The 13,085-nt window shown below is 44.2% G+C and overlaps 1 protein-coding gene across 5 annotated transcripts in view; it reads left to right on the plus strand.

The window, feature by feature from the left end:
- LOC125746729 (guanine nucleotide exchange factor VAV2-like) overlaps positions 1 to 13,085 on the plus strand; it is a 125,311-nt gene that overhangs the window by 25,827 nt on the left and 86,399 nt on the right. The gene's annotated exons all lie outside the window — the stretch shown is intronic.

Here is a 13,085-nt window from a genome sequence, read left to right on the forward strand (position 1 = left end):
AGGAAACTATATTAGCTAGGTCGCTATTTGTCGAGCCTTAACGAGGACCACGAGCCTCGTCCACAGCTCGTCATCAGAAGCCCAGACCCCTGTTTTTTTTTTTTAAATAAGGCCAGGTAGCTTGAAGTACCCCTCCCTCAAGGATGAGTGAAGAAGTGGTCCCAGAGGCACAGAGCTTGTGAGAATTTTAATAGCCTCTGAAATGTCAGCGGGAAGGAGAGGGAGTCGTGCCGGTGCACAAACGTGGCGTCCGTTAGGGTCGGGTACGCGTTAGTCTGAATGTTTGCCTTTCATTCGCTAAAGCTTAATTAGAGCCCAATGTTTGTTTTCTTCGCTCTACCCAGACGGCTGTTTTAGAGGCGCGATATTAGGTCTCTCAGGGTGCTGACCCCTGGTGTCCTGTCTGCGTGCTGCTGATTTCGTGCTAAACTTGAGCAGCCGACACCAGATGTTACCCGCTGGCTCAGTCGCATCTGCACGGACACGACCAGTCCACGGACGTAATGGTAGCAAACGTTGACGCTGAAAATGCGCTTATTTGAAATGTTCTTCCAAATGTTCCCAGATACCAAACGATCTCCTTTTGGGCGTTATTAACACAGGCTACCTATCCTATGTTACCTGAAGCTGAAGCATGCTGGGTTCTGAGCATACGTGCACGTGTATGCAACATGCAAATGTGCAAAAATGCATTTATTCAAAACATACCGCGGTGAGGCAGAAAATTACTTTTATATAAAATGACTCTGGGAACACCTGCGTCACAATACGCCTTGTTTATTTCTCTGGTGTTGGATCCATCCTAAGCAACTATTTATTGCCAAGCGTCACAAGATCCCAGACTACTTTTTCTTATCGAAAGCCAACCCTGCTATTTTATCAAGGTTTTTGTTGGCATGGCAACCACGGAGCCATGCATGTTTTGATTGGAGGGAGAATAAGAATTTGCCGTTATTTACGGCGAACCGTGATCTTCTGCTCTGGGGGTCTTCCTGCCACTTGTCAAGGCTGCCCTTGCAACAATGGCTAATACCTTAAAAGCTCATACTAAATAGTTTTCCAATGGGGGGAAGTGAGTTTGAAGTCGGATGGGTGAGATTTGGGGGGGGGGGGGGCAGGTTTGGATACCCTCCTTTATTTATAACACCTAATGAACGTGTGTGACCTTTGGAGGTCTAAAGGCTCCCTCAGCTGTAGGCTGCCGTCTACCTCTCGCTCCTCCTTCTGCCCCCCCCTCTTAAATCCCTTTGACTCCTCGCTGTCGGAGTTCGGGAAATCCAGGTGTGTGCGTTGGTCTCCAAATCAATTTTCTCTTGTGTAATCTGGGCGGGGGGCAGGGAACAGGGTAACAGTTCCTTTCACTGGCTCGTCGAGCATTGCAGTGTAGAGTCGTATTAACCCAGCTCACAGCTCCAGTGCTGAAGGTTACAGTGTTTTTTTTTTTTTTTTTGTGAATGTCTGCTTTGAAATGACTGTGCTGGGAATTAGGTTAAGATTGGCAGATTTTTGTCTTTCTGTCTATTGGCGTCACCTCCAGCTGTATATACGTGTGTTTGTTTCGAAGGGGAGCAAAATGCGACACGTGAAAAGCAGCAATCCAGTGTACTTGTGCAAATGGCAAAACATATCATTTTTGATGGCCAACAGTTTTGTTGGAGGCGGTCTCTTTTGCAGGATGTGATGTCATCAGGGCACCCCCCCCCCTTGCTCAAATGCTCATATGTGGAAAAAGCCCCTGCAGGGGTGGGGGGGGGGGCATAACCTCTTGTTTGCCTCAAAATCTTAGCTGCTGGCAGAACCGTTTGCTCAGTATTGACTTCTGTCTCACGCCCCAACACCATGTTCTTGCACACTTCATTTAGTGCAGGAAGTGGTTGCTCTTTTCACATTTGCCAATTAACCATGGAGGAGAGGGGGCAAATACGCACCTTAAAACAAGCCCACACAGCCTTAGCTGGAATCTGCATATAACAGCAAGCTTGCGTACACTAACGTGTAACGGCAGGATGAAGGCTCATATGTAACAATGGGGCATTTTTCACTGCCGGCTGGCGGGGGGTGGGACAAAGCCGGGGCGCGTTTTTGAGTTGAGTGGCCCACACGACCAGCCCGTGCTTGTTTTATTTCCACTCCTTTTTGCCCGAACAAACCACAGGATGACAGCTGATAAAAGTCCTGAGCTCCAGCCCCATGGCAGCAGTTGATCTGAAAGACGGGGCTCTGTTAGAGAGGTGAGCAGGAAGAGGGTGCTGCGTTGCCCCCTAGGGGAGCTACAGCTCCAATGCCAAGGCTGGGAAGGTGAATGCATCCAGGTAGATAGTTGATCATCTAGGTCAGACCCCCCCAGATCGCTAGGGTGGGCTTCCGTCTTCCTCCTACAGGGAGTGTGGGTCAGAATCGGGGTCTGGCTTTTCTTGCACTGTTCTTTCAAATCCTCCTGTTCCCTCCCTTGATCCAAACATACACATACATACATGGTTTGCCTTGTGGTTTGTAATCCCTTTAGTTCTATAATAGATGGCTGAGAATAGCTCTGGAGTTAAGAGTGACTACGTGCGTTTTTTGCTCAATTTCCCTCCGGTTTAGCTGATGTGACTCATCTCACAATGTGTGACCTAACCTTATGGATTCCGCTAAACGTTGCATGAAATCCGGTAAAATGCGTTGAATTAAGCTCTGCAAAAACATGTCCTCTGCACATTACATCTCAGGTCAAACAAGCCACAGAAATAGCATACATGTTAAATGATGTAGTTAAGGATAAAAGCCATAATTCTATCTTTTTTTGGTGATGTCACGTGGTAAGCTGCCATGCGCTTATCGCGATTGTTTTTTTTCTGTCTTGCACTGAAATTGAATTAAAAATGAAGTTGCTTTAATATTTAAACATAATTATAATAAATATTCCACATTATGCCGATTAAGTTGGTCTTGCAAACTTAACTCATATAATTTAATGTTTTTATTAAGGGCATTTTAAAGGAGCTAATGAGTGACTGTAAGTAAGATTAGTAATCAAAACGTGTCGTAAATTAGATGAGTAATTAGAAGGTTGGTATCCACACATGCGGAAGCTCAGGTAATTGGTGGTGACGGGAGGCTTTCGGTTGGATCTTGGAGCTTCTCCTCACGGTAGCGTTTGCGGCCACGGCCGGTGGGGTTCAGCATTTCAGTTTGGGATTTAGGGAGCGTGCCCGAGGCAAACAGCGTGTTGCATCTCCTGGGGACAGACTGCTCCAAGTAACTCAGACATCGTAACCTGGAGCTGGCTGAGAGCATCAGTTTAAGTCGGACTGAACATCCTCCTAGTTCTCCGTTTCTTAACCGCTCCCAGCTGCAAATGAATCGCCGGCGTCCGCTGGCCGCACCGTGTCACGTGACCCACTTTGCGTCAGACGCTTACATCTGGCACGTCACACCCGCCGGCGCACGGTCGTGTCTTATAAAAAGCAATGCAAACATTGAAAACAATGCAGTTCTGTCTGGGACGCCGAATTACCCACTCATGTTAATTACCCACTCACTGGTCCAGCTGGGTCCCTGAATTGCCACTATTTGGTGCTCCACTCCACTCATTCCATAATTGGAACATTCTTGGTACTTTACACCCCTCTGCTAAGCTACCTAAATATTACATTTGAGAGAAGCATGCTAGTTCAGTTGTGTTATTTATATATCTCTTTTCCTGATATGTATCGCTAGGGCTGAGCAATAAGAATATTTTATCATGATAAATTTTTTTTCATGCCAGACAACATCGATAATTAGCTCAATATAATTCAAGTCATTATTTCTTTACTTCAGTGCTCTATTTTTGCTTAAAATTACATTTATTGGGCCAAATAACAGGTCTCGTAAAAGTTCTCCAAAGTTGCATAGACTATGGACTCATCCACATTGTTACATTTTCAATTAAGAATCCAGAAATTAGTCTCTGTTTTTAGTTTTCGTCCACACTATCCCGGAGGTTTCAACCTCCAAAAATGCAGACTTTCAAAAATTCTCTGCCACAGCCGTACACTTCTGAAAACTCTGTTTTAGCATTGCAGTGTAGATGAGTGACAACAGAAAACGGAGAGCATTTAATGCGCCCAAATTGCTCCCTACTCACCACAAGACCCTTCCTTGATATGATATGGCTGGTTACAACCTCTCATTGGGTGATTCTAAATATCCTGTGTTCTGATGTACCTGTTTAACGTCATCCTCTACTGCCGAAGACCGGTTCTAATACTATGAACAGAAGTGCACAGGATGGTAATCCCCAGATGATGTTGTCGCCCCACCCCCAAATATCAAGGCTGCATCAGTTGCATCGTTGCCAAACGAGACCAATCCCATGATTCATAGCGTCCCAAGTTCTTTCTTGGGAGGCAAGTTAGCAAGATTGGTCTTGCCGGGACCACAATTACGACCTTTGCGTTCTTGGTATTGAGAAACAACCACTGTTTGATTAGTCACCTGGTCACCCAACACAGAAGTAAACCGTACGGATGGCCAATACCACCGATTTTCTCTGCAGTCTGATGCAATGCAATACCAGGGTTGGTGTTGCAGATACCGATCCCAGCACTGCTCAGGTTCCCTGATAATAAAATTTGCTTATGGGACAAGGGGGTAATGGATCGATCATTTCATTTCTCTAGTCACTAGTGTCTGAGCCCCTCAAAGTCTTCCCCTGTCTCCCATGGAATGGCGTCAATGGTGTTTTCCCTATTACTGACCAGTATACAGCTAAATAGCATGTTGCACAGTGTAACTCCTGTTTATTTGCGCGAAAAATATGGCGCCAAATCAAACATGAATTTCAATTTATTTACTAGAATTTAAATCTGTTAACTCAAAGATGAATTTCATTACCAGAATACCAGAACCTGAATTTGACCATGTTTACCTGAAATTAAAGATACTGAATTTTAATTCATTACCCAAACTTTGAATTTATGTTGTTTGTGGGAAAATAAAAATTCAACTTCAGGTTGTAAAAACCCTTGAAAATTTAGGTAGAAAGATTCAGGTCGAGAAAATCCTGGTTAATAAATTCAGGTTCAGAAAAACTTAGATAACATCCGGGAGACTGAAAAAGAGCAAAAAAGCGTAGATTGAGTTGATTACAATCCTGGCCAGTCACAAGACAGGTCACCAACTGTTCAAGGAAACTCATTGAAATTCAGATTCTGATATTCAGGTAATGAAATTCAAGTTCAGGTTAATAAATTCAAATTTTGGTAAATAACTTCAAATTCAGGTTGTGGTAAGTCTGATTTGATGCCATAGAAAAGAAACGAATTTACTAGTCACTGTTATGTTGTGGACATGTCTAATGAAGGCTATGTTAAATTTTCTTTTGTGCATTTCAGTGTGAATGGAAAATCTTTCGTAATTGAGGTGAATACGCCTGTGTGGATGGAAGATTCCATTTTTAATGTAACAGTGTGACCGTACCCTATGGTTCCTCAGAGCCTTTAGTTAGATATCTTAAAAATAGATACATGTTTACCAATCGAAACTCTTTTTTTAAATGCCAGAAACGCTAAGGTGTTTTCCTTCAAAGTTTACTACTTATGTCTTCAGGTACATCAATTTTCATAAGAACAAAGCACCTTCAAAACATTGTGGAAGCCTCTGTGGATCAACGAGGTAGTCTGTTGGCACCTCCTTTAACTGTGGGGGGGGGGGTGGGTGTTATCTATTTACGGTTGTCACCTGTCCTATTTCCAATTTTCACCCAGACATTCCAGTGTCCTTCGAGGAAAGGTGCCAATCTTGTTATTATCTCTCATCATATGGCTGAAATTTTCACAAGTATGTGCTGTAGACATTGTCTCTGAAACTGATGTACGATAATGTCAGCGTGAAGTGGTAAATCCAATGGATTTAAGAAACGGGTCCAGCCCTGGAAGTGAAAATGAACAGGCCCTGATAACCTGTGTGAAAATCTGAATGGCACAAACGCAACACAAATGACTGACACCGATTTGGTTCAAATCGGAAGTAAATGGGGGACAAATGGTGGTGACATCACCACATAAAAAACATTTATATCTCAGAAACTAAAGCAGCACAAATGAAAATTTCAACAGCACAAATGCGGCACAAACGACTCAGGCCAGTTTGGTTAAAATCTGAAATGTGGGAGGCTTCACACAGGTGCCTGATGCCGGTGCTGGGTGAGTTTAATGATTTGATCTTCTAATTTGAATTTGTATTTTATAGCAATTTACTAAAATATGCGGTTTTAAATAAGTATGCAATAATCACGAGAACAATGACATTTTCGCAATGCGTGGCTAATATGCATAAAGACAATACAGGAAGAATGGATCAAACCGCATGAACCATTCATGGCTGCCTTGTTTCCACCAATACGGTGCTGGTGCCAGATCGGAACAGAAACCTTACAAAATGAGCCTTTGGGGAGAGAAAAGTCACAATTTTCAGAGTATGACCCATTGCGCTCTGTCTCTATTGCCTGTATCCACTTTTGTCTCCTAAAAGGCCGTATTTCTCCCCAGTCTGTATGTGAAAGAGAGTTCAGTCTCAGTCCTTTTATAGATCAAGCAATAAAAGAGTCTGCAGAAAATTTTGCTATCTGTCTCATGATCTCTTTGCCACTTGAGCGGCACAATATTTTATTTATCTGACCTGCAATTTGTTTATAATTTATTATTAAACCTGGTCAGCAGATTAGTCCTTTGTTTTCCACAGAATCAGAAAGCGATGTTACGGTATTCTGCCAGTAAGCACTGGCAATTTGTTTCTCTTCCAACACAACTATGTAAGTTATCACTGAACTTTCCTGGCTATGTGGAAGTTAGCAATAGCCCGCCCCACCTTTGCTGACTTTGCAGTTCCAATTTTTGAGAACCGTTTTCCCATGGTGCTGTGATGGTACCAATTTTTCTGGCTCAGAGCCAGTTTTTTTGTGGTAGAAACACACAGAACCAGTTCCAGATTGGGGAAAAAGCCCGGCACCGGCTCTGGCACCAGATTCGTGGAAACGGGGCAGATCATGTGCCTTCTGGCTCGTGTGGCTCCTGGCAAGTTTGTTTATTTCAACACTTGCAGCAGAAAAACCCAGTGGAGTTGCAGGAATGCAAAAAATAACATAGCATTAGCAAAACTGTCCTCGGAACTGAGTGCAAAACTCCAGTTAAAGCATCAAACATTAGCAGTATCATTTGCTTTTTATTCCATGCAGATTCTTTCATGCATCTTTTCATGTAACCATAAAAGATATCTAACTTTACAAGCGCAACAGTTTTTTGATCTGTCTTTCAAAAGCTATATTTTAATATTGTGCAGCAAGCCGATTGTTATTTGTATTTAAAAGGGAAACTGCTCAGTTTGCAAGTCAAAACCTTCGTCTACCAGGGGCATTTGGTCTTTCAATCTTGAATACTTTTGACTCTAAAATGGCTGCAGATGGACTGTGACCTGAAGTCTTACTTGAGGATTCACCCTCAGTAGTAAATTATAAGTATAGTTATTATTATTAAAGTAGGGAATATGTTGTAGGTTTCTGGTCGGCGTTTTTGTAGAAGACGACATTGAAATATCGTGACTAGATCATGAATCGTGTCTGTCTGAAAAAAATCTAGATTTTTTTTACTCGTATCTCCCAGCACTGGCTGACGGTGCTCTTCCTGGGGTAGACCTCACTTGGCCAGACCCCTGAACTTCCACTTGATTTCAGCGTTCCATACTGTATCCCGAGGCACGACTTTTGGAACTCACACCTCAGCTCAGCCCCTGGTCCTGTTGGGCACGCTCTCTGGTGGAATTTATGCATAACCACTGAAAACTGAACTGGTTCTGGGAAGACCTCTTCACTGGACTTAGACCGTGTCTGAATCCTGCTTTCCTCTTCTCCTTCAGGTCCTCCTGTTCCCTCCTTTTGATTTCATGCCATCTCACTCCAGACGATATGCTGCAGTATTTAGAATTTTTACAGCATTTTCAAAGGCAAACATTAGTCTGGCATTTTGAGATTCTGCTGCAAAAATTCACTGAATGGGGGTGTCCCCATGATATATTACACCAATAGGCTAATTTTGTCGCCACGACTGCAGAATACCACTGTAAACAGCAATACTACTCAAGCCTCCTCACTGTCATGGAACACGCCCTGCATTTTGCTTAACAGAACAAATGTTTTCTATCCACCAGGCACACCTAGACTCCCACGGTCAGATAGGCTGTACATATCCTCTATTTTGAATTTCTTTCCTCGCTTTCAGTCGCTCAGCTGTTAAGTGACGACTCAATTGCATACATAACCGGGGACTAGAATAAAGCATCACTTCAGCTGGGTAATGGCTTAATAGCCTATAATTATCCCTGAACTGTATAAGTTGGTATATAAAACACTCACATGCTCTTTGTGTTTGCCACAAATCATGATGGCGTGACACAAACACCGTAAGAGTCTCCATGGCAAAGGCATGAATATCAGCTTCTGGGGGTGAGTGTTATTCCACAATGCCTGATTTTTTTTCCAATGCAAACAGTTTACACAGGGACTTCGAAACACAAGTAGCAGGCCAGACCCTTGACAGTAGTTGGTGAATTCTGGCTTTGCCACTGATTTGTACTTGGTTTGTTGTGAAGTAGCACCTTGAGTCCAATTGGCACTGCCCTTTGAAGTGTATTTAACTTTTGATACATTGTGGAACTTTGACTAGAACGTTTTTAATGCAACTGAGAGTTATTACACCGAACTGAAAGCAAGTAGATGCCCGAAAACAGTGATTTGTACGTATTTATCCTGAAAATAACCAAACAGATAAGGATAACAAGTATAATATTTACTCAGTAACCTGAATTGAATGTGTTTTGGGGGTGGATGGATGATTAGATGGACAGACACAGTGGCATAAGTGTAATTTTTTTTTGGGGGGGGGGGGGGGGGTGGGCTTCTTGCATGATAAAGGTTTTTGAAGATTTTATATGAACCCAAAATCAGACCTTCATTAAGCCTCAGACCCTTAACGATAAAATGTTACATATGTAAGAATGTTATAACCTTGTAATAAAAAAAGAAAAATTAAAAGTCGAAAACTGAGCGAGACAGATTTGCCAGCCAGGTAAGGGTATACATCGTTTGGTTTCCAGAAGTTCAATGTAACGTGCATCAGTAATTTAAACTAATACACTGCCCGGACAAAAAAAAAGTCACCATTTAAATTTAAATCAGCAAATACTTAAAAGCCAATGACTGGAACATTATTACATCTCTACAATGTTATACAGCAATAAAGTGAAATTAGCTGAGCACCTGAATCTACTGGATGGCCAGGTTACTGCTTCATCCATCATCCATGCATTTTTTTTCTTCCCTAATGGCATGAACATATTCCAGGATGATGATGCTTAATTTCATCTTGTTTAAACTGTGAAAGAATGTTTCCGGAGCACGAGGAATCATGCGTGATTTTGCCACCACAGAAACTTGACCTTAACCCCACTGAAAATCTTTGGGATGTGCTGAAGAGGACTTTACCAAGTGATCCAACTCACCTGTCATCAGTACAAGATCTTGGTGAGAAATTAATGCAAAGCTGGATGCAAACAAAATGTTGATATGAATGTTGCGTAAGCTTGTGGAAGCAGGACCATGACGATTGTGTGCCATAATAAAGCTAAAGGCAGTCAAACTAAAAATTCAAATGGTGACTTTTTTTTTTGGCCGGGCAGTGAACATCCCCTGTGGGCTCCAGTGTGCCTGCACTGCATTCAGTTATGCCACTGGATTGACAGTCTATCCCAAAGTGGCAATTCTGCTTTTTACCAAAAACAGGAGAAAATTCAACAGCCTGCACCTGCTCTGTTAGATGAGGACTGATTGTCCCCAGCATCCACCTTTCTTGGTCGCTCGGGGGAAACGCTTTTTTTGATGGTGTCCACCTCTCATGCTCCTCTGATATCACGGACAGACCCAGTGACTGGGGGGAAGTGTTCAGAGCTGGCAGGGCAGGCAGACACAGACCGGCTGGGTGAGCTGAGGGAGAGATGTGGGGGAGGGAAGGCTCTAGGGCCGGTGTTGTGGCCCAGGGAAATAAGACAATCTATTGGTGAAAGTGTCACTGGAAGCCTTCAGTGCGCGCTGTCATCGCACCCTCTGCATGTGTCCCCTCAGGGCCCAGATCCCACCGGGGAGACATCTCACGTCGGTCCCGAACGTGTCTCAGTCTTGGCTTATATTCATCACCCCCCCCCCCCCCAATTCCTCACACATCCTCTTAAACATGCTCGCACCATGATATTTCCAACCCACCCCCCTGCCCAGTTCACTGCTGGCTCCCCCATCTGTCAAAATCTGTGGGATGCTCACAGACTCTTTTGCGAGATGAACCCACAGTCTTACTGGGGATATTTTGTGCCGATGTACGTGGATCTCAGTGAAGTCAACCTGAGCGACCTCCTGACCTCCTGACCTCCTGACCTCCTGACCTCCTGACCTCCTGACTCTGTTGACAGACATCTTTCTGGATCCCCTTCCCCCACCCCCTAGCGCCTGACTTTTCATCCTCTTCTTGAAATGTATCAAAGAGCCTCCCCACCCTCAAAAGGCCCCCTTTCTGCCTTTCATCATCTTCCTCCTTATCATTTCTTCGGCGTACGACTTGTCAGGCTCCTTAAGAATTGGTGAGATGGAGAACCTTGGGTAGGGGAGGGCTTGGGGTAGGAACCCCCCCCCCTTTTGTTGGGCAAAGATCATTATGAAATTCCCGTGCCACCTTGACACATGTGCCTACAGATGTCAGCAGGGGGGATGCGTCCGAAGAGGTGCCACCCCCCCCACCCCCCGTGCTCAGTGATGCATTATTCCCTGTGTGGTGACCTGGAGCTGCGGAGTAGGGAACCCCCCCCGTCACTGACAGCTCTTTGTCACCTGTCCTTTGCCTCCATTATTTATTCATGTCCCCCCTCCCGTTTAGTGCACTTGGGGGGTCATTTGCATACAGAAGGAGCTACTGTCAGAAGCCCCCTTGCGGAGATGTGTCTGAAGGTAGAGGCAATTAATTGGAGGAGGGGGGCAGCGCCATCTTGTGCAATGGCTCGCGGGACTGCTGGGTGAAATTTCTGTGCCTTTCCGCATGTGGAGGCAGCGGGGAAAAGAGGACAGAAACTGACAGAATTATTTTTTTTGGGGGTGGGGGTGGTGGTTTGAGTAAACTTGTTGCATGTATATCACCAAGTATTGGGTGCCTTGATGCATGGGCCTTTTACCTGAGCACACGAGGAATCTCAGGCAGACTTGGGGCTCTAAAATTGCGAATTCTTCAAGACAAACCATGAGTCAAGCCTTAATCAGTGGACAAAAGAAAAGACCATTTATAATCCAGTGCCCCTGGACAGAGAGTGTATCTGCACAGCAGATATTATTCCGGGACAATGGTATTTTTCATGGCCAATGAGTTTTTTTTTGTTTGGAAACTGGTTGAACTTTCGACACCCTTTCTGGGAGGTGGGCAGAAGGAAATTCCAGGGACGTCAGTTCAGGTAGATCCATGTCTTTGGCTGCCAGGAGGGTATTTCAGTGGTGTTTGCGAAATGCAATTCACTCTCGTACATGAGCTGTTGCCCAGGTTGGGGGAGTGCTGCAGGATTGTCGTCAAAGCTCTCATTTCCTGATCCTTATCTGTATGGTTATTTTCAGGATAAATATGTACAGTACTTGCCCATAGTCTACGAAATACAAAGCCAGCCCCTTTACTGTTTCATTCCCAGCTTCCTAGTAACAGTTTTGGATTTTTCTATTCAGAACATTTATGTTTAGTTTTTTCTTCATGTTTTTTTTTTACTTGATTTCATATGCCACAATATTTCGACAGTTGAACTTAAACTCCTGTCATCGGTCCTGAAAACAGACCCCATCCCCATATTGGCCCCAACCCTTTCAAAACAACTAGTTCCCCAATTCCTGGTGGAGTTCAAGTTTCCTTGCACAGCACGCCAATACCTCTCCCCATCATTGAGAACGGATAAAAAGTGGTCCTCCAACTTCCCTGGGTCCCAGATAAAATCAAAAGTCTTCCCTCCCCCCCCCAGCTGATTGACAGTGACATATCTTACACAGTAATGGTGGTGCTTTCATTTGTCTGGGGAATTTTCATTTAACGAAGCCAGCCTACTATTTATATTGGGACATTTATTTCTCATAAGCGGATGAGTCCTGGTTCCGATTTAATCTGAAGATGCCCCCCCCCAGGCAGCAAAGAGCCAGTACCACGGCTTGATCTGACGACGCATCGCCAAGCCATCCTCCTGCGATTGTTGCATTGTGGGAAGCGCATTTCTGAATGCGGTGTTGCGGCGGTTTCCCCTCCCATCAGGCAGAGCAGGAAATGACTGCAAATGGAAAGAAGAGCTGGCATGAATACAGTGCTGGATGGGGATGGGATAGCACTGATAAGCCCTCCCTCATTTTACCCCGTTATTACAATTCCTCAAAATCCAACCACCTTCCCCTCTTTCATATTTACTATAAATCTATGCTGAAATACATTAGTTTCTTTCATACTCATGTGCGGAATACTCTTTCATACTCTCCATGTTTCCTGACAGTGATTTATTCCTATAGCGAGTCCTCCTAACGCCTGCTAACATAGTGTTGTGTTTGCTGCTTAGCTAATTGGATTTTCTTGGCGTAAAGCTTCCCTGTTCTCAAAGCCAATTTGCTAGCATCCCCCCACCCCACTCCACCCCCAAGCCAGGGACCAGTGCTGTGTGTTCATTACTTCTAGAATAAGGTAAACGGAGACCTCTGTGTTTTTCTACGGCGTAAATCTGGAGAACGCTTCCACAACGTTAATAACGTCGGTAGGCAGACTGTTTAGCGCTGGCGCCCACCGTAAGTGCCGAGATGCCACTGGAAAGGATGTTGTTGTATATTTCCTCTTGTCGATTTCATGAAACGAGAATGAATCAGGTGCCAATCGTGGCAGGAAATGAAAATGAAAATTCCACATGAACTGCGGAGTTAATCCGTGAACATTAAGCCGCTCTGTGACAATTACAACTGTAATAAGAAGGTGCCGTTTCGAGCTTTTGTTTGGTTTGATTTATGTTTTCGTTTAGTT

Source organism: Brienomyrus brachyistius, chromosome 7 (genome assembly GCF_023856365.1).
Source record: "Brienomyrus brachyistius isolate T26 chromosome 7, BBRACH_0.4, whole genome shotgun sequence".
NCBI classification, from domain to species: domain Eukaryota; kingdom Metazoa; phylum Chordata; class Actinopteri; order Osteoglossiformes; family Mormyridae; genus Brienomyrus; species Brienomyrus brachyistius.